This window comes from Echinops telfairi, unplaced genomic scaffold (genome assembly GCF_000313985.2).
Source record: "Echinops telfairi isolate 266 unplaced genomic scaffold, ASM31398v2 ScPeMD7_3;HRSCAF=10, whole genome shotgun sequence".
NCBI lineage: Eukaryota > Metazoa > Chordata > Mammalia > Afrosoricida > Tenrecidae > Echinops > Echinops telfairi.
This window is the reverse complement of record NW_022103899.1, coordinates 14,358,654-14,381,174: the sequence shown is the minus strand read 5'-3', so window position 1 is coordinate 14,381,174 and position 22,521 is coordinate 14,358,654. Positions and strand designations below refer to the sequence as shown.

The 22,521-nt window shown below is 40.7% G+C and overlaps 1 pseudogene; it reads left to right on the top strand.

Moving 5' to 3' along the window:
* Nucleotides 1–2,522: 2,522 nt before the first annotated feature.
* The window catches only part of LOC101653852, a 116,699-nt pseudogene continuing 96,700 nt past the window's right edge, over nt 2,523–22,521 (top strand).

Genomic DNA, 22,521 nt, shown 5'->3' with positions numbered 1-22,521 from the left:
TCAGGCTTCTTTTTCTTCCCTAAACTCAAAGACTATGTAAAAGGCACTTGATCCGAGCTCCTTGAGAATTTCCAAACTCCCATTCGGGTGGTGTAAATCGCAGAGCCTAGAATTCTTTGGGGAGGAGTATAGAACTAGATGGAGGGCATGTCAAGAAGCAGTAGCCTTACATTTTGATAATTTTGTTTAATGACTATAATTTGTAATCTATGGAAATTCAATAATTTATAGAAATACTTTTAACTTACCCTTGTATGTGCCATAAAACTAAAACCCTAACCCACTGCCACTAAGTTGATTCTGACTTATGGCGACCTCAAGGATCAAGTAGAATCAGTCCATAAGACTTCAAGGGCTGTAAATCTTTATGAAATCATATGGCCTCATCATTCTCCTGCTGGGCAGCTGAGGGTCAACAGCCGGGGCTTCACCCACTATGCCAGCAGGGTTCCTAAGGTATGCCATATACATTTATAAATCAAACATATTTCTACTTCAATATGCTTGAAGTCTTACATAGAGCAAGCAGTGTGTGGCAGTTAGGTTTTATGTCCACTTGGCTGGGCTAGGATTCTTATTGGTTTGGCAGTTGAGGCCCTATCATGTGACCTAAGACAATGTAATCTACTCCATGATGGGATCTGCTGTGAGCCAAGTGGTTACATAGCCCTGATGATCCCTCCCTGGAAGCCTGGCCTGTTCGAGACTTCATTAAGGAGCTGTGGAGTGCTCCCATCTTCTTACTTGCCTGGACCTCCCCCAACCTTGGCAACAATCTTCGGTTCTTGAGCTGGAAGCCCTACTTACTGCCTGCTGACCCTTGGAACCAGCCAAGCCTGCCAATCTTGGATTCATTGGGCTCTTCCAGTGACAGGCCTGGTCTGCCGACCTCCATCAACATTGGGTTTTCCTGCCTTGTCTTCCTGTGTCCTGAAACACCGGCCCCAGAGCTGCACGCTTTAACAAGAGCCTCCAGCTTAACATCTGACCCAGAGCCCCAAACTGGGCGGGACTCATCCAGTCCTACAATGGTGGGAGCCATTTTTCTTGATATGTACCTCCCCCTTTATTTACCTATGTCAGTCACTGATTTTGCAACTCTCGAGAACCCAGACTAACACACAGGGTCCTTCAATATGCCACATCCTTATATCAAATAAAAAAAATCTCCATTTAAATATGTTCAGTGTCTTAAAATACAGTCAGTAGGGTAATTTTTTTCTTTCTTTCTTTCAGTATTTTCCCCCCACAGCACTTCAGTTTCAGTCTGGATTTTATTATACATAACAACCAAACCCTGCTTTGTCTAGCCCATCCAATGTGATTAATGGTGCTTCCTTTAGTTATGATATCATTGCAGCTCAAATTCAGAGACATGTTGTAGACTTCGGCTTTTTAAATCACTAAAACAAAAACATACTAGGTAGTTTTTAAACACAGCCGTGATGAAAAATCCTATTAGGTCAGAAAGCAGGAAAAGGTGGCTTAATGCTAAATTTACTGGTTGGTGCTACAAAGCCCCAAGAATGTTTCATGATTTCTGCACATCCCAGGTTCAACAAAGTCTAACTGAGAGCCACCGGAGCATACGTTTCCTGTCTTGCTTGAGTCAGTGTTGGATCAGGCCCCAGAGCTCACAGTGCTACACTGACTCTTTCCAGACTGGCCAGAAATAGGCCTCATTTCACCAACACATTCCTTGCCTGATGCCCTGAGTTAGAAGAGCTGAAGGTGTCTGGGTTGTTTAATCAACCTAAAATCTGCTGGAGTAAGAAATAAGCCCTTTTCTGTACCTGGGTCTGCACAGCATGTCCATGATGCCTGAACGCGAGCAACATTCCGTTTCAGGCCACTTTTGTTTTACCGAGGTCTGCAGAAACATTAATTACATATGAAATGTTTCTCTGGGAAAAATTGGTTTTCCAAAATCTTGCTGTAAAAGTTCAAGCCAAATTGGAGCTTAGTCACTGGGAATCAGGGAAGGCATTTCAACAGTTAGGAAAATTCTCCTCACAAAATGATGATTCCCCACAGAGATTTTGAAACACACATGTTAGCCACTTACTTGCCATGGTAAGATGGATCTGAAACTTAATCTAATTTCTGTAAAGAGACTAGTTAGAAACATGATTAAATAAGGAGCTGCCTAGTCAAGAGCACCAAGTTAGTCATCAAAATAGTCTCCTGTCTCTGTTAAAACAGTGCGGTTTAAAATTGTCCTGTGACAGTTACATGGCTTTCAGGGGCTGTATTTGTTTATCAGACCCAACACAGAAACATTTTTAAAGCTTATTTCATTCACATGGACATATATTCTAAAATTAGAGAATTTCACCATGGCATGAGTGAGAACTTTGCATTCTTTTAGGAAAAAAAAAAACGCCTTGAAAAAGAAAAATACATATTATACATTCCTCTACTTAGCAGCTACTTAAAGTCTTATTAACAGAATTCTTTAATTGTGGATAAAAAAGAGACACATCATCTTCTGTTTTACTTTTCCTTCGTTTGTTGCCGCCAAGATGCAGGAGGAGAAAAACAATTCGACAGGTATGGTACACTTGTCTTACAAACAGGGTTGGCAAAGGCTCTTATGGTGAAGTGACCGGTCACTTGCTGCTGCTGCTCTTGGTAGTTGCTGTGGAGTCGATGGTGACTCCTGGGGACCGTGCAAACGCAGAGGGCACTGCCTAGACTTTTCAAACCCGGGGCCTTTCAGAAACAGATCCCCAGGCTTGTATTCTTAGGTGCCCCTAGGAGTTTGAATTTAATGCCCTTTTTGTCAATAGATCTTCACAATAGCTTCCCGGAGGGCATGAGCTTAGTATTGCTTCGTTCATCTGGAAGATTCTTCACAACTTCCATCTGAGGTCTGATAAGGGATTCGTTAGGAATTTATGGGCGAACCTTGCCCATCTCGACAAGGACTACATGATGATCCTTTTCGATAGTATGGATTGTAGTCATTTAGAAAGCACATCGTATCCTAATAGTTCAAGTAAATTCCAAGGAGGCAAAGCTTGTAGTACTTGTTTTGCATTATTGTGTTTCATTTAATGAAGTCACCGAGATCCTCAAATAATCAGAAACGTAGGCCTGTGTTACACAGCTCAAAAAGAGCCTCCCTTGCTTCTGCTGAAGTGTAAGGCCACACAGGGTACTGCCCTTTTGCTTTGGGCTGTTACTACGTGAGGGCAAGTAGCGTGGAGCCGGGCTAGTGTCAGTCTCCCTGCTCTGTACTGTTTCTCTACCTCAACGAAGTGCCAACTCTGCGGCCTCGATTTCAATACGCAGGAGTCTAAGAGCAGTTTTTTATAATAATCATCGGTTAGCTGCTTGATTGTATTTTAATATGGATGGCAATATGAAGTTAGAGAGAGAGGGGGGCATTATGCCTTTTTTGAGACTAAAATCATTCTAATGTATTTTTAAAGGTCTTTTCATTTAACAGATATAAATGTCTACCTTATGCCATTCTAGAAATAATCTTTGTATCTGTTGTCGTTTTCTTTTCATGTTTCTAGTAACATGTTAGGTTTCTTTTATTTCTATAAGTGTTCCTGGTCATGCTTTCTGTAACATTGTATGTAACATTATACTGAACAGAAAATTTTATTCAAACAAACTTTATGTTTCTGAACTTTTGCTTTTAAATTGAATTATTTTTAAATTCCTTAGAGTCGTTGAAATAAATAAAGTTAGATTGGAAGAAATGAATCTACTAGGTTTTCTTTTTTTTTCTATTATGTTTTTTATTTTATGATATCTTGATTTCAATGTTAGATTCCCTTTTCCAGACTTAAGGAAATGTAGAGCCTGAAATTGGACTGGATTGAAGAATTTAGAGTTACTGGCTAACAAAAAACAAACAAAAGAAACTTTAACTCAGTTGATAAAAAAGACAATTGAGCCTGACTCGGGTCCTAGACCAAGGCTGGCCTTCCTTCCAATCAGATCACCAAACTGTCAGAGTCAGAGAAGCCGAGGATAATGCACAGGGACACACACGGGGACCAGAATCAGGTTTTACTGCTATGAAAAGGAATCACACTTATCATGTATGTGATGTCCTTAACTTGGTAGCATGAGTGAGCTTAAAACCTTCCTCTTTTGCTCCATTGCATGCTTTCTTTGTCTTCAAACAGCACCTCAGCTAGTTTTGAGACTTCATGTAGGTGTAGTCTTATCTTCATTGACTCTCTCGTTTTCCAATAACTCTTATTGCACCCTAAATTCCACTCTCCAAATTATTATGATTAAGCACCTTGTCAAAATTATATTCTCTTACATCCCCCTCGCCCCTCCTCCTCGCTCTCAAGCCAAGGGAAAGAGGAGACATCAATAGGCAGGCTTTACTCTCAGTTTCCAATGCAATTGTAATAGCCCTATTCTTAATATCTGTAAACCAGTAGAACATACAACGATAAAAAGTGGAAGTGAAAGATTATGTAATTTTAGTATTTTGAAGTATAATTCCTATTTTCATCCTAGACCTATGATGACCTAGACCTTAGGGAGAAATATATATATACATCATACCAGACCTCTCGATTTTTGTCTCCCTGGTAGAGAAACACTGAATCTTTTCTTTTTAAATTTCCCTTAAGCTCACTTGGAGATAGGGTACGTGGTAGTTAAATCCACAGTTATTTCTCAGACATGTTCTGTGGAGTATCACAAAGCTGGCCACGACAATCAGGACGCACATAGATGGCAGCACTCGGAGAAACCTGAAAGGAGCAAAGGGAAAAGGAAACAAACTCACAGATGTCTGTAGATGACGTAATAGTCGATTGTGGCGAAGGCACCGCCCTTCACAGTGACACATCTGTGATGAGCTGCTTGCCTGTGCATTGGCTGGAATTGAACCCATCTCTTGCATGGGAGATGAAAATTCGATAATTGAACTATCACTTCCCCTTCCCAGCCAATGCAATAATCAAGGCTAAGAATGATTCATTGCACCCAGAAAGCTGATAGTCAATTCCAACCGGAGAAATCCGGATGGTTGAAGCCATGCATAAATTCTATTCTTGCCATCACGAGCTATAGTTCTAGGGCTTAAGGGAGGAGTAAAAAGGCTGTTCCACATTAAGATGACCCTTCTATTCTTTCATTTGAATATTAAGACCCTTATCCACAATGGAAGTGCTTTCATATTCTAAGTCCTTGTAAGATTCATAAATTATAGATCATCCTTTCTTTGTTATCAATGAGTGCATGCAAATTTGGAACATCTCAGTCAAAATGAAATAGGTATGCCACTCAAATTTTGGCTGAAGGGAATGTTTTCTGGTTCCATTTTTCTCTAGAACTCCACATAATAGAGTAGGTTTTTTGTTGTTGTTTTTACCACCAAATTGAACTTCCAGCTGCTATAGGCCTGTGGCAGAGAGCCATAAAACAAACAAAAATATTTTTCTCTTTAATCAACTGGTCATAAGACATTCCCTGGGAGGCCATTTGTGGCATTGATTTAGGATGAGAAAGTGGTGGAACTGGAATCAGAAGAGGCCTTTGGGAATGTGAACCACCAGCTCATGCAAATTATTTGTGCTTCCAGAATTTTACTGGGCCAATTCCATGTATTAGACGCATGCGAATGTGCATACCAGACTGTATGGCTAGCTGCATCAGATCATTCATGCTTCATGAAACCAGAACCATGGTCTCTTGATAGTCTCATGGACAGACACCTAGTTGTTTGATTTTAACTTTTAATCATTAGAACTTTCAAATATTTACAAAAGTAGGATAATGGGGTAACAAGTTCTCCAGTACCCAGGGCTCCAAGCTATTCAACCATTAGTAATGTATAAGCAAGCTTATTTATGTCTTCTGTCCTCACCTCTGATTAGATTGTTTTAAACAAACTGCAGACATGCTATCATGCTATCAAGTTGATACCTATTTCTTTGACATTACCCACTAGCCTTTGTTCATTTTGTTGAATTCCGCAACAAGATATCCTAGGCTCAGCCTGTATTGGGTCCAACTCCTACTTTTCCTGCATCAGACCTGGATCCAACCTTTTCTCCAAAGAACTGCAGTTCGGTTTAGTTAAAAAAAAAAAAAGTATTTTGAGAGCACAAACTGTTAGTTAATGTACCTTTGCAGTTCTTTTTTATATTAGCTTTTACTGTTTAAGTTGGTAATAATTACATTGAGGATAATCAAACAATACAAATAAAGAAAACATATGTTGAGTATATAAATCTAGGAAATAGCATGCATTGATTTATCATCATACAAGTATTATATTACTATCAAGTTTAAAACATAGGAAAACAAGCTTGTGTTCATGGAGAAGAAGGACATTTCATTTATTCTCCTCAGTTAATACACAGAAGCCTCAAGTTCCCACTCTTCTAAGACATACGAGTTGTTCCAACTGCTGCTCATGTTACACAGCTGTGCTCAGAATTTTCCATTTTCTATAGTCGACCACTAAACAAAACATTCCCAACAGTTCCATTGTGCATGACTCCCCAGTGAATACACAAACATCCAACAAATGGCGTGATCGAGCACATTGCAAACACATGGATGAAATCACTAACCAAGGAACTGTTAGTTCCTGACTCACTCTTTGTTAGTAATTTATCACCAGAGACAAATGTAGGTCACCATTTGCATGAAGAGCAATTAAAGGTAAAGGGACATGCACATTTAAGTAAAATATGTGTGAGAAAAGAAAATATTTCTGAATATGACTCAAAGTGGTATATGCTCTTGGTTTAAATATTTAAGGAAGCTTAGCCACATTTTAGAATGGCATACCATCTTTATTTATTATTCCTTAATTGTGAACAAGCATTGGGTTATTTAGAAGATTAAGCCTTGAGAAATTACCCTTTAAGTGGATTAATTACATATTAATTTATGGTTAGCCAATGAGTTTGTTTCTAAGCACTATCATGCAGGGGTTATGTGCCCATTGTCAGAGACTGTCATTGAGAGAGTAAATGGTGTAAAGAACAGATGCTATTTTAAAAATAAGTAATAGTTCCTATTTATTAATCACCCTATGTCTTAGGTCTAGTCCTGAGCATTTAATACACTTTAGATCATTTTTTCTCATAAGAATCAATTAAGTAGAACCAAAAACCAAATCAAATGCCATTGAGTAGATTCCTACCCATAGCGAACCATAGATAGGTAAGAGAAGAATCATTCCTTACCATTTCTGAATCTGTAAATCTTTACAGGAGCAGACTCACACCCTGCCATCATGTTAATTCTGACACATAACAACCTTACAGGGTTGAGTAGAACGGTGTCTATTGGTTTCTGAGACTGTAAATATTTACAGTAGTAGAAAACCTTTTTTCCCTCCTTAGACTTTATGGCAGTAAAAAGCCTCATTATTCCCCACTGGTAACCCTGCCTCATCTTTCTCCTACAAAATAGCTAGTGAGTTTGAACCACGGCCTTGCAGTTCAAAGCCCCACTCTTACCCCACTGGGTCATCTCAGCTTTCTCAACTCACTTCCATTGAGTCAATGCTGATTCATAGTGACCCTGCAGTAGAGTAGAATTACCTTGTGAGTTTCTGAGACTGCAAATCTTTATAGGAGTAGAAACCCTTCTCTTCATCCCGTGTTGAGGCTGATGGTTTCGAACTGCTGACTTTGGTTGGGGTTAGCAACTCCAACAAATTGAGTTTTAGAGATTCTTGTCTTTTTTCCAAATAGTGAGGGATTGAAACTCTGACAGTCTTGTTGCCAGAAGTTAGGTTCTTGCCTTACCAAGAGAAAGATTTACTATTGGAAGACTTATGACTTCACAAGGGAATTTTATTTCGAGACTCCTGGAAGGAAGAACACCTCATCAGTCAACATGTACTCAGTATCTTTTGCCCTGCTTCCCTAGATGCCCATGCTTACTGGAGATTCTGAGAATTTCCATCAGGGTAGCAAGGCGTTCTGGGAAATGGAGTCCCAAGATATTGTCATGGACTCCAAACATACTCTACCCAATCTCCACGTCAGCTTCCTCAGTCCGATTCCACAATCTGTATCATTAGCTGTGAGACACAAACCATCGTCAAGGAGACCTAGCGAAGAGTGTTAGCAATGGGAGAGAATTGGGGAAAGGTGCTTCTGATGGTTACAGATGCACAGGAGAGTAGGTGGTTTCATTAGATTTTATTGGACCAATTTACTGGAAGCAACATCAGAATATTGTGCGCATGTGTATGCCTTGTAAGTCTTGACACTGAAGAACTATCTAGAAATTTAAAGGTCAACATAGGAACTGAGTTCAAGAGTAAAAATGGCATATTTCTCAGGATAATTTTGGTAAATGATATCTTAGTTCAGTCACTCAATATAGATTTATTACTTTCTATGTTCTAGACTCTAGGGATGGAGTGAATAAGGCAAACACCAGCATTGCTATCAGGGAATGTATAGTCTTGTGGGTTTTTCCAAGAGAAAAAAATCCATTGAAAATCTATCTACTCATATTTCATTTATGCAACCAATATTTATTGAACACATTCTATGCTCTAGGAATGATTATAGGTAATTAGGAATAGACTCATACAAATAAGAAAATCAGATCAAGCATGGTTGACAACAATTTCCTTTCATCATGTATCTGAGTGTGTGTACTGAGTAGGTAGGTAGGCAGATAGCTCCCCAAACCAAGCCCACTGCCTTTAAGTTGATTCTGACACAAAGCAACCCTATATAGGTTTCTGAGATCTCACATATTTATGGGATCAGACAGCCTTGACTTTCTCTGGGCTTGGAAGGAAAGTTTTTCTTAATGGGTACCATCTGTTCAATTAAACTTTAGTTTCTACTAGCCCGAGGTGGTTGGGTAGCCTTTTGTTATCCTGGAACATCAAATGAGTAAGAAGTACTATGAGAGTTGGATAAATTCTTAAGACTTCTAATTTTGGTTAGCAGCTGTACCACAGGAAGAGCAAATAATGGAATAAATATCAAATCCCAGTTAGTGATTTACAAAAAGGGTCTGGCTGTGCATAAAATTGTAGTCTTAGGTTATAGATGGATATTTTTTTACTCTATGCTATACCTGCCCCCAAATGCTTCTTTTGTTACTAGGTACCATCGAGTCAGGTACCATAGCAACCCTGTGGACAATAGAATAAAACGCTGCCCAATCCTGTGCCATCCTAGCAATTATCACGTTGGCATCCGCTGTTGCAGTCACTGTCTCCATCCATCCTCGTGAGAGTCTTCCTCTTTTTCACCGACCTTCCACTTACTTTTTCATGTCGTTTTCTGACATCATCCAAATTATGTGAGAGAAAATCTAACCAGCCTCCCTTCCAAATACTTCCAAATGCTAACAACAGCAATGCAATTGATTTTCAGTAGGATAGCATTATATAATGCCATTCTCACAATTCCTGTTTGTCCTTTAGAGTTAGGAGACCTGGTGGCTCAATGGCTAATGTGCTCAGCTTTGAACATAAATGATGTTGATGATTTGAGCCCGCAGCTGTGCTACAAAGATGCGCAGCCTTGGCAATCCCATGGACGTTTCTGCTTTGTCCTAGAACGTCACCATGAGGTGCAACTGATGCAACAGCAAAGGTTTGGAGTTTTTTGTCTTTGAATTTGAATAATTTATTTCTGAATCACAATTTCAATGTGTGTATTAATGTCTACGCCAATTTGAAGCAAAACTGTATAAATTTTTGAACAGTATTCCTTGGAAATTCCAATTGCATTACCATATCTTTACTTAAATAAGCTGTGCTTTCTACATTTGTTGACCAAGCACAGCAACTTCCCTCGAGAAGCACTTTTGTAGCTGTTATGGTGTCGATGTTATTGTAGGGTGTCGCTGTCAAGAAGAAGAATTTAACTTGTTTACAAAAATACTTCTCAGGAGGAGGGGGCAGTTAGCAAACAAGTGTAGAATTCGCCTGTTATTTGACTAATCATATCACAATATACAGGAGAGACTTTATACAGTAATATTCTTTTGAGAATATAGTTATTTTGTGGCAGGCTAGCTCATGAGTCATGGGGAACCAAGTCACAAACATTTGATATGTCAAATTTTGCTCTGGTGATAGTCATCATTTGTTTCTTCATTTTGGTGGGTCTAAGTGAGTTCCCAGAGTCAACAACTATCTTGGAGGAACATGCTGCATCTTAAGTCACTACAGTAAACTTGCAGTTGGAGTCCAAATCAACGTGTTCTAGCTACTCTGCTGTAGCGATTTTCTTTAAGGTTTGCACCTTGCTCTTGTAGCAGTACTCTATGTAGGGTTTTTTGTTCATTGGTTTGTTTTTACTGTATAGATTATTAAAATGATTACATAAACTCTCTCCCCTTTCCTTTTATTATGAAATGCATTCTGTGTCTATCCAGCTGTGCTGGCTGTAGGTCAGTAATGTGAGTCATGTTGCCCAATGTTCTGTACACACGAAGAGGAACTAAGACAAAGAAGAGAGACTGCTCTTGGATTTGGGTTCCCAGTGAAGCATTGTGGAAAAAAACCAATCGTGTGACTTTCAGTGACATGGGATTAGCCATAAAACTTTCTATTTGTGAGTGGCATTGATATTTGTGATTAGTTGTTGGAGATCAAAAAAGCTGAATTGGGATAAAAAGGAAAATAGACTTCAGAGACGTCTCTTACTTTATGGTCGCCGGAAATCCCCGAGTGTCAGCTAGCTTTTTTACTGGAATACCACAAAGCAAACTGTTGGTGATAAAGTGCAGCCTGGCGATGGGTTTTTCAAATCCGTGAAATCTGGCAGCAGCCAAACTGTTGATAACATATGGGTACAGCCTCTCTGTCCTACACTATCCTCCAGTCCAATGATTAAAGTGGCAGTAACTGAGAACGGAACACAATTCCATACATAGTTCAAGCCAGTTGTTAGAGATAAGAAAATCCAGTTCTGGTCATCTTAAAAGATAGCCCCATGCTTATAAATCTTATCTGAAGCAAGGCTGGCATTGAATGCCAGGTCCTAGTTTAAAGTGATTCCCAGTGTGCTTCCTTCATTACTCTCCCTCCCTCACTGTATTAATCGTTAAAGAAAATAACTCAATGATGGTGGATATTTACTTCCAGGTTATCTGACAATTAGGTAACATATCAGATGACCCATGTCACCAACTTTCACTTAAATTGGTGAGGGGTTAAACACTTAGGTGGAACATTATAATGGGCCACAGAAGGTTCTAATTAAAAAGCAGTTATACTTCTCAGAAGAGAGGCAGATCCACAAACATATTCTCATGCCTTGTAGATGAGGAACTTTAATAATAAAGCCAATTGGCTGGAAATGCACTCCACCCCGCCTCCCTTTCCCTTGTCTCTCCCTAAGGAGGAGAAAGAGTCCAAGGGCAAAAGTGAATCTGAGGATGAATACATGCCACGTTGCTTCTCAGGAAAATAATAAAAAAAATCAGTCTAGAAAAATCTTCCAGAAAAATAGTGAGGACCTAAATCCTACATTGTAAAAGTTCAAGGAATTGCATTATCTAAGAAAGGCTCTCCAAAAGATAAATCACTTTACTTTTATTACTTTATCAACTTACTTCTTTATTCAGAACTACTGCTGTGTGAAGAGAGAGAGCAGCGTTCATAGGGGAGCTCGATGCGGAAGAAGCCTCTCCATGGAGTCCCTTCCGACTCATACAAACCCTACTGGATGAGACAGACCTGCCCCTGTGGGTTTCGGAGACTAACTTTGGTATTTTTCATTTAAAGATCATTTTATTGGGGGCTCTTCCAGCTCTTATAACAATCCATACATCAGTTGTATCAAGGCTATTAGTACAGATGTTGCCATCATTCTTTTCTAGACATTTCCTTTCTGTTGAGTCTTTGGTATCAGCTCCTCTTTTTTCCCTCCTCCTCACCCCCACCCTCATGACCGCTGCTATCTCCTTTCCCCTGCAGTTTCTGTTGTACATCCCCGTGGAGGTGTGTGTGTATGTGTGTTGATCATCGTGACTGGTTCCCCCTTCTTCTCTGCCTTCCCCTCCCCTTCTGGTATCGCTATTCCCATTCCTGTTCCTGGATTCCGTGTGTCGTGAGCGCTTATGTCTTCTCCATCCCTGTGCACTTGCTCTGGTCTAGCCTGCAGTGCAAGGTAGTACTGGGGTCATGACAGTGGGGGGGGGGGTGTGAGAAAGCCTCAAGTAACTAGAGGAGTATTGTGTGTTCCATCTGTGCTTTACTGCACCCTGACTGATTCATCCCTGTGACCCCTCTGTGAGGGGATACCCATTGTTGACAATTGGGCCTTGAGTATCTGTCCCAACACCCTTCTTTGTCAACAATATAGTCTTTTGTTTGCTTATTTGTTTGTTTGGGGGCTTCTGATACCTGTTACTGTGTCCAACGACACCTCATAATCACATAGGCTGGTGTGCTTCTTCCACGTGGGCTTGTTGCCCCAGATGCTATACCTTTTGATAGCTGGGCACCATCAACTTTCTTCACAACCTTTGTTGCTTGTGCACCCATTTTGTCCGAGACTAACTCTTTAAAAAAGTAGAAAGTGACTTCTTTCTTGCTGGTGGTTTCAAATTACTAACCTTGATTTTAGAAGCCCAACATGTAACTACTGTACCACCAGGGCTCCTGAGGGCCAAATATTTACATGCTGCTTGGTTTGTGTAACAGTAAATTTAATTCACTCTAAAGTACTTCTTTGAGCACTTGATACTCCTGAAAGGCACAAAGACCAAAACAGCCTGCGCTAAGGCCAGTTGTTCTGACATTATAAAGGGAAGTGAGAGTTGGATTGATTATCTAGGGAGAAATGGGAAGAGACGGGAAGCAAAATTAGAAGAATGTGTAAGGATCAGGGAAGGGGTAGGGATTCTATAGCCCAAAGTGGTTTCAGCTATTATAGCTATTTGATCTGAGGTGGCATTAACGACTTTTGATTGGGAGATAACTGTATTGGAAAAGGTGAAGGATAAAGTTGGCACCCAGAGGCAGACGTAGGTATATGACTGCAAACAGCTTATTTTAGCTCTTTGCACAGGGGCAAGAGATGAATGAGTTTGAGGAAACATTGAAATATATGTCTTAAGTCTAGTTCAATGATAGATGTGCTTAAGGCTCTCAGTCCAATATAAAATTCTTATTTTTATCCTGTAATCTTACAATACCTGCCCCGACCCAGCCAGTTGGCCAGTTTCAAATGACTCGCTTTTCTTTCAGATGATGTTTCCTACCATCCTTTCTTAGAAACAACTAACCAAGATTATATTTTTTTTTTCAAAATTAAATGTGGAGATATGAGTCTCGTAGGAAAAAAAATATAGAAAAACATTACAAAATGCAAAGCCATTTGAAGGGAGGAGAAACAATGCTATTAAGAAACAGCAGTGCCCTCTTTGCATAATACCTTCCATCTTATAAAGCATACTGGGGAGACACGGCTCTCTTAATTTAGGAAGTGTGTGTCACTGGGTCAGAACTGATCTGAAGGCAGTGGGTTTCGTGTTTGGTTTGGGTTTAAGCAGGGCTTTTATTGAGAGAGGAGCCCTGGTAGGGCAGTAAGTGAGGAGCTGGTGTGTCTGGTGAAGTGAACTTTCTTAATGAGGCCCTTCTACTCTTAGCCAAGGATTGCGTGGGCTATGAAAATGGGGCGTGTGGAAAAATTAATAGAGGGGAGTGATCAATTTAGTTTTAATTCCCCTGGCTCTATGATAATTTCTCAGAAACAGAACCAGAGAGAATTCCCAGATCCATCACGGTGGAAGAGTCCCCGAGGAGAAAATTCAAGATCTCTGCTTGAAGTGTCAGAGGCCAAGATAAGAGGCACTAGATGCGACAGCACTGGAGACCATGGGACAGAGCAAAGGAGCCAAGCCACTGCCATCTGGTGTGCCATTCATGCCATGAGACAGTGAGGCGGAATGATAAGCAAACTTCCTGGCCCACAGAAGCAGAGGCTGAAGGACCAAGTGAGAGACGGAGGCACAAATAGAACTGCTGGCTGAGGAAAGGCACTGTTGTGCACAAAAGTCTCTATATCCTTAATGTTTTCTCATGGTTCCTTGTGGTAACCTTGAACTTCCCAAATAAACTCCCATCATTGTTTGTGAGTTCTGTGCGTCCTTGCAACAGATGACAGAGCACAGCCGAGAGGTCGAGTGTTAGGAAAGGAAGTGCGGCTGTCAGAGGCGGATAAAGAAGGACGCAGGGTAGAGGGCTTGTCCAACTTCTGCCTCGTGGTCCTAGGCCTGGGTTGTGGAGGAGCTGGACTCTTCTCTCTTGTGTAGCCAGAGGAGGTCAGATGTCAGGAGGTCTTAGGAACCTACAAGGACTGTTCTATTCTATCCTAGGAGGTCACTGTGACTCAATTGACTTGGGTTTGGTTTTTATTTTGATGGATATTGAGGATTTCAGAAAATACAGAGCTATGTTTCCTACAGAGGGAGGACGTCTTGTTTTTGTTTGTTTGATGATCAATTGGCATTGATGCATGCGCATTTGCTGCACAAGTTTAGTAGGATGGCCTGTAAGTGAGGGAGGAAAGGGACCTTGCAGTTCTGAGGAACAGGTCAGACATCAGAGCAGAATGTCTAAAGAGAAGGGTGTGTATAACAGAGGACGCTTCCATGGAAATGACTCAACATTTTAAGAGGTTTGACATCTCCATCTAGTTTTGAAAGGTGCTCTGGTGTGTCGTGAGTGAAGAGTTGGGTTACTAGCCACAAGGTCAGCACTCAAAGCCACCAACAGCTCCACAGGAGAAAAATGAGGCTTTCTCTTATCATAAACATTTAGTCTCAGAAACCCAAAGGGGGAAGTTCTACTCTGTCCTTCAGGGTTGCTACAAGTTGAGCTAAACTCAAGGGCAGTGAGTTTTAGTGAACTACAGTTTTTTGTTTCATTTTTTAATGTAATCTGCAAAGCATCAGTACAGTCTGAAACACACAGTATTGTTGTTGAAAGCTGTCAACTTGGTGCTTGATATATGGCAGCCCTATGTTCCTGGAGTTGTCTTAGTCGTAGTTATTCAAAGTAGATACCAGGTCTTAAAACTCACTACCATTTCATCAGTGCTGACTCACAGTGACCCTTTGTGGGTTTCTGAAACAGTAACTGTTTATGAAAGTAGAAAACCCAGTCTTTATCCCATGGAGCTGCTGGTGGTTTAGAACTGCCAACCATGTGGATCACAGCCCAATGGTTGTTACCCAGTATACCACCAGGGCTCCATGACGAGACACTGGGTGGGTTCAAATTTCAGAGAGTAGCAGATCACAAATGACTTGAGCCACCAGGATCCTTTATCCACATACGGCTAGCTTGTGTTAATGAGACCTTATGTGCCATTGGGTCAATTTTGACTCCCAGGGACCCTATAGGACAGGGTAGAGCTAGTCCGGTGGCTTTCAGACTAGAGACTAGAGCTCTTTATGAGAGTAGAAAGCTTCATCTTTCTCCCTCAGAGAGGCTGGTGGTTCCGAACTGCTGCCTCTGTGGTTTGCAGCCCAATGTATAACCACTATGCCACCAGGACTGCTCAATAGAAGCTGTGGGGAGTGATTTATGTTCACATTTATGGTCACTTACCAAGTGGCCTGGAGAGAGAATAGCAACTGGCATTACTTAGTGAACAGTGAGCAGAGAGGCAATGATAACCAAAGGGATTCACAATCGGAGACAAAGGGGCAAAACATCCCTGGCCCCCAGCAAGCTCCAGAAATAGGACAGAAGTATCTGGACTTGATATAGTCACATTAGATGAATACAAAAGGATTTGGGGACATTAGAGTTACCAGAAAAATATGGTGCTATCCAATTATTTTAGGATGACAGTAAAATGAAATGAGAATTTCTAAACTTCTGCAGATCTTTCTATAAAGCAATATATTTCCAAACTTTAAATAGTTAAAAGTTTTAATCTAGGAGTACCCAGAGGATAGATGAAGCCAGAGGGTGACCAAAGGGAGAAGAGGGTCCCGTAGCACACCTGATGTCAACTTAGTATGGATGATAAGGCTTCTAGCCGGAGAAATAATGGCTGGTTTCTGTCTGCCTCCATAATTGATACATGTGCTCAGTCATCTCATAGTGATATGTTTGTTTCTCCTCTCCACCTTCTAACTCCAAAGGTCATAATGAAAGAACTACACATACTGGAGACTGATATTCATATCCTTTACCTACTCATGAGTAACACATGTAAAGATTGGGGAGATATTAGACATGTAACTCTTACACTTTAAATAGATACAATCAGTAGTCAAATTGTATGAAACGTTACCTGATACTAAAACAATAAGAAACACATTATCTCTTTATATGTGTGATGGTTAGTGTGTATGTCAACTAGACAATTTTGAGTAAGGGTAGGGGTGCAGCTCAACCGATCAATTTCATCACAGCCTGATGACACCTGCTTGATGTGATAAGCCTTTTTTATAGAGAAAGAGATTGAGCAGAGTCAAACCCCCTTTGGTCCTTTGCCTTCTGCCAGTGCTGGATTTTGTGTCTGGCTCCTCAAACTCCTCTTTCAGCACCAGCTGGTCGCAGGAATTGTCGGTGGACCCCAGGAACCATCAGTAGACCTCCAACGGTGGATTCATTCAACCAAATTTGGACCTCTGCATCCACCAGCCTGGGCCCCCTCCTGTCTTTGCTTCGTCTTCCTGGTCTGGTTTCTAGATCTCCTGTGGCATTGCCTGCCAACCCTAGACGGTCTCAGCAGAGGACCAGTGATAGGTTCATTTGGCCTATCTCAGACCTCTGCATCCACCCTCCTATACCTCCCACTGTCTCCGCTCCATCCTCCTTCTTCCTGTTCATCAACTTCAGTGAGTCAGGAGTAAACTTCCCTATTTCTATAACTGTATAAGAAAATCCTTGCTATGAATCTCTTTCTACAGATAACACACACAAGCATTACTGGTTTGGGTTCTGTAGAGAACCCAATTGAACACAATCTGTGTTTCTATTCTTTAATTCTCATTTGAACTCAATTTAACAACAGATCTGTTTCCTCAGTAATCTACATGTAAAATAAAACTTGTGAAATGTTTATTATATCTGAGGGAGAGTTCTGATTTTAACGTTTTTTTCTTTTTTTTTCTGTGGTGCAAGACCTCTTTCCCCCCCAGCATTTTTAAAGACATATAATTCACATATCATACAACTCAATAGTTCAGTCACAGGTGTTGTACAGTCATCACCCACAATCAATTTTACAACATTTTGTTCATTCTTGTACTCATCCTTATTAGTTCCCTATTTCCTCCTGTGTTAGTCTGGATACTTTAGAGAAACAAATCCACAGAAGCATATGTATAAGAGAGAGTTTTATATAAAAGGTAAGTGCACATCAAGAAAACATCCCAACCCAGTGCTGCCCAAGCCCACAAGTCCAACATTAACACATAAGTCTGACACCAATCCACAAAGTCCTCCTCCATCTCACAAAACACACACAATGACGCCAACTGCAGGAGGAAAGCTGAGTCAGTGAGTGTGTAAACATCTCAGCGCTGGCAGGGGTCTCCACACAGCTGCTCCAGCACCCAGGGCCACATAGCAGTAGGTCCATGCGGCTTCTCCTTGGGGATGTGTTGCAGGAAGTGAGCCTTGTCAGCTGAAGCAGGGAACTGGCTAAGGCAGCTGCACCCTGCTCTGACCATCAGAAAGCAAGAGACCCGAGAACTAGGAAGGCGAGGCTCACTGAGCCATTTATCTCTCCGTCCTTTAATTAACCCCACATGAGTTTATTGGCCAGGTTGGCACAATAAGCTTTAATTATATCACCTCGAAACACCCCCTGCCATACCTCCCCAAGGAACCATTAACCCAGTTACTGTCTCGACAGATTTACCTCTTTCAGATTTCATACACTCATATACAGAAAAACATTTAAAAACTAATGCTAAGAAAAATAACAAAGTAAAACAGATAAAAACCTAAACCCCAAAGGAGAAAATTAAAAAAACTAAAATTTAACTGGCTGATAAGGAAGATGAAAGGATAGTGTGTTAAATTTTAACCTAACTGCACCAATCCACATTCGAATGCATTCTGCACGACAGCAAGGCTATTCACGTCCCTGGTCCATGATCAGAGGGGGTGCACCAGGGAGTTACTCATGTGAATTTCCCCTGCACTTTTGTAAAAAACGGAGACAATTTTAAAATGGGCCAGAAGAAAGATAAAATGATGAAATATAACATTTTAATCTAACCACGTCTGCCATAATTGACTTTATAAGGCTCTCTGTCTGACAACAGGGCTATTCACAGCCCTCAACTATGATCAGGGGGATTCACTGGAAGGACAATGCATGTGTGGATGACCCTGAAAACCAATTTTAGGCTTCCACTGTTATCCATAGATTTCTGAAAACCAGGTCTTCACAATTTAAGCTCTGATACCATTCCCTCCTTTAGATATGGATTATATATTTTTATAAACCTTGGATCACACAGGCTCGAGGGCTTCTTCCACATGGATTTAGTTGATGCCTCACTTATTTGTTTGAAAACAAAGCTTTAAGACTGCAGATTCTATTCTTTCTGATCACTAGGCACGATCAAGTTTCTTCACAAAATTTTACTATAGCACCCATATCTTCAGTGATCTTTTCATGAGAGTGAGCATCAAGTAGGGCCATGTCATAAGAACTAATTGTCTTAGATTGGGGCTAGAAATAAGTGCAAGTCCCCAAGCCACTGATGTATTTATGGTTTCTATGTGCTTCTGGTTCATCTTAGAGACACGTCATTGTCATTTTATGGTAGAAATGCCCAGGAAATGATCTAATGCCAACTCGGCAACCGTTTCACTTTCTGAAAAGTAGCATTTGGGAGACTAACAATGTAATTCAACTAAGGGATACTCTGAGACCAAGGCCTGAATCCCCAACTATAATGCTTCATTGCAAAGTGAAAAACTTCGTTTCTGGTTAAAAGAGTTTCAGACAAGAAAATGTAGATAATAGGAGTGGGGTTGAGACGGCCAAAGGATAAAACCGCCTCAGAAAACTTATTGAAATTGAAACCACAAAACTGTTTAAGTGTTCTGCCTGTTATTGTTTTGTTTTCTTTTGGGGGAGGCAGACAAGGCAGAGGGTTGGAGTAAGGGGCGCTTGATCGACTTCCTTTGACTTATCTTCATTCAACTACATCTCTCAGCTTCTGTCCCTCTCCTCCAGTGCCCTTGGTGCAGAAAACAGCATGAGAAAGGTCATATCTGCCCTCCTCTGGCTACCCTATTACTTGCCACGAGGCAAGGATCAGACCTTCTATCCTTCTTTACCCTGTTTTCACACCAGTCATTCCTTCTACAGCACTCAATCTATGCTGATTTCAATAAGTTGTTGCAATTGATACACAGAACTCACAGGCAATACTCAAAATTAAGGGGAGTTATTAGAGAAGCTAATGGGTTACCACAAGTCAGGATCAGTAGAATGTAAGGATACAGCTATTGGTCCACCAGCCAAATCTCTCTCTGATCCTCAGCTCTCAGCCATGTGGTCCCTTGGGATTTGCCTATATGGGCCAGGAAGCCAGCTTGCCCCTCTACCTTGCTGTCCAGCAGTGTTAGTGCTGGTCTTCTTGCTCTGTCCCATAGTACCTATGACCACAGTCTTTGGTGCATGTGGTCTCTACAGCCTTCACTTCTTCAGCTAGAGATCTGGAGTGTGCTCTTCCAATGGTCCCCTGTGTTCTTTGTGTCTCGGGTGGCTATTATATACTGAGGAATGGTTTTGATGGAGGTGTCTTTTCTGCTTTTTAGCTGACCATACCCCAAAGGCAAATGAAGGATCGTGTCTTAAGTCACACCCTCTATGTTAAAGTGGCTTTAAAGATGTCCCCAAGGAAACAAAGAGCAGTTTGGGCATCTTCAGAGGACTAAACTTGAGTTACTTTTAAATGTTCTTTGCATATTGAATCATATTTAAACAAAGAGGAGTCTGAAGGGGCAAGACGGGAGCTGTAAAGTGGATGGAATATGGCTTCTCATCAAAATTCTCATTGAACAACCCTTGCTACCTTTGAAAAATGATTAAGTGCATTGTGATAGAAATGTGCATATGTGTGTAAGTTTCCTGGATGCGTAAATCACCAGTATACTTTTAAATTTTCTTAAAACCCTTTCCAATAAGTCTCCATGATCATCCTATGTCCTGTAAGAAAATTGATCAAGATCACTAGTTTGGATATACAGCACCACCTCCTACTCCCGAGGGGGATAAATAACAGAAATACGGGTGAACGGAGACAGCAGATGGTGTAAGATATGAAAGAACAATAATGATATATAATTGATCAAGGATTCATGAGGGTGGGGCGGGGGAGAGGAGCTAATACCAAGGGCTCAAAGAGAAAGAAAATATTTTGGAAATGTTGATGGCAACATGTGTACAAGTGTGCTTAATACAACTGAATGATGGATTATTATAAGATTTGTAAGCGCCTCCAATAAAATGATTAATGATCTTTAAAAATCATAAACCTACCGTAATGCATATTCATGAACATTCCTGGACATCAGTTACATATTCATAGTCCCCTCAATCTACTTCCTGGTATTTACATTTAAAACTGCAAATCTTTTTTTTCTCAAGAGTTTGTTTTGGTGACTCTAGTCCTAGCCTGCTCCTTGCTTGATCAAACAAAATAGAGTTTCCCCCTTCAATTTAATCCACTCTGTCTTTGTTAGCCAGGCTGGGTAATAAGTATCTCTTTGACCCTCTATTTTGAGTAAGTCAATCACACAGATACTTATCCCTGTTTAGGGCTGAATACTAAAATTCAATTAACCATTGAGTTGACTTTGACTTTTGGCAATCCCATGTGGGTCAAAGTAAAACTGTATTCTGGGGAGTTCTTAATGTCTGAGACCTTTCATAAGTAGATCATCAGGCCTTTTTACTGACTTGTCTTTGATTGCACTCAGATTTCCAGTGGAGCACGTTAACTATTGGCACCATCCAGGGGCTCTGAGATGATTTTATTTTCTTGAGATGGTTGCTGTTGGGTTGGTTTTAAGGATTAACCCACACTTACAATACATGATTCTGGTTTTCCTTTATAGCATTGATTTAAAGTTTTCTTTGAAAATATATTGACTCCTAGTTTTGTCTAAAAGAGTGAATTTTTAAAACCTTATATATAAATGATTTAACTTAATCAACCCACTGCCATTGAGTCATTTCTGATTCATAGTACCTTAAATAGGGCTTCAGAGACTATAAATCTTTAGGAGCGATGACAGCTTCCACTGTCTCCCACAGAGAGATTCGGGGCTTTGTAGTCCAAGAGTTACCTGACAGTACAGATGTGAAAAATCTGGAAGGTGTTATTTGAAGGGAAAATACACATCTAGACCAAACCCATAATTGCTGTTTGAATGCCTACCACCTTACTTCTCTAGAACACACACACACACAAGCACACACATGTGCACACACACTTCCTGCCATTTGCTTGTCTAGTCTCTTGTTTTGTTTTGTTTTTTAATAATAGAGAACAAACTTCCTTGGTAATTCAGTCATTTATTAAAAATAAAATGATATTACTCATTTATTGTCTCTAGCTACCACCCTTAGCCACCGTTGGCTTTCTTGTACCTTGTTGAATTAAAGGGATTTGGCCTCCGTTGCTGTGACACTAGCCTCCCACACCTACACGTCGATGAGTTCTCCTCCTCTAGGGGGTCTAGTATACCAAATAAAAGTTCCAAATTAAAAAAAAAAAAGATTACTACTTTGGAATCTCAGAAAACAGTCATGTAACCTTCTGAGCTGACCTCTCTGCCTTTGCTGGACCGGGCCCCAGAGGTCCCCTCAGACGCCACTGTTTGGATTAGAAGTTGCTCTTTGGATTGTGCTGATGATCTAAGACATCCCCATTAACTATCCATCTCATAAAATTGTCTATATTATCTTTGATCGTACCTCAAAGATCGATGGAAAGACCAGATCATTTTCAGAATGCTTTTGGAACCCACCGGGTTGAAAGTTGCTTGAGATGACTGATTAAAGTGGAAGGTGCTGAGCCATATGAAGCACAACTTCGATGGCTCGGCATCAGTGGTGATTCAATCATCATCTGCCACACCTCTCTAGACTTCAGCTTCTTCTTCGAGGCTGACAATCTTCCTTTCTTGGCTCATCTTTGAGGTCTTCCTGACCTTCCTTAAAGCTCTTGATCCTTATAAAGTTGGTTGTTTTAATGGGGTATCGTGCCAATAAACATGTTGCAAGGCCTCCATGATTAAGGAAGATGTCCGCTTGAGTTTTGCTAAAAGTTTAATACCAGTCCTGACCTCAAATCTGATTTGTCCCATTGCACAAACCACATCTTTAAGAAAATCTTTTGAGCCTCCATCAGATCAGTATGAGATAAATGCACTACTGAGAGAACTTGTCAGAACAATCTACTCATCACAGAGCCGCATTTGAACATGTTTTGTTGAAAAAATAAACCTGGGGGCGGGGGAGGGGGAACTGATGAGAAGGATCTACATATAACTTCCTCCCTGGGGGACGGACAACAGCAAAGTGGGTGAAGGGAGAC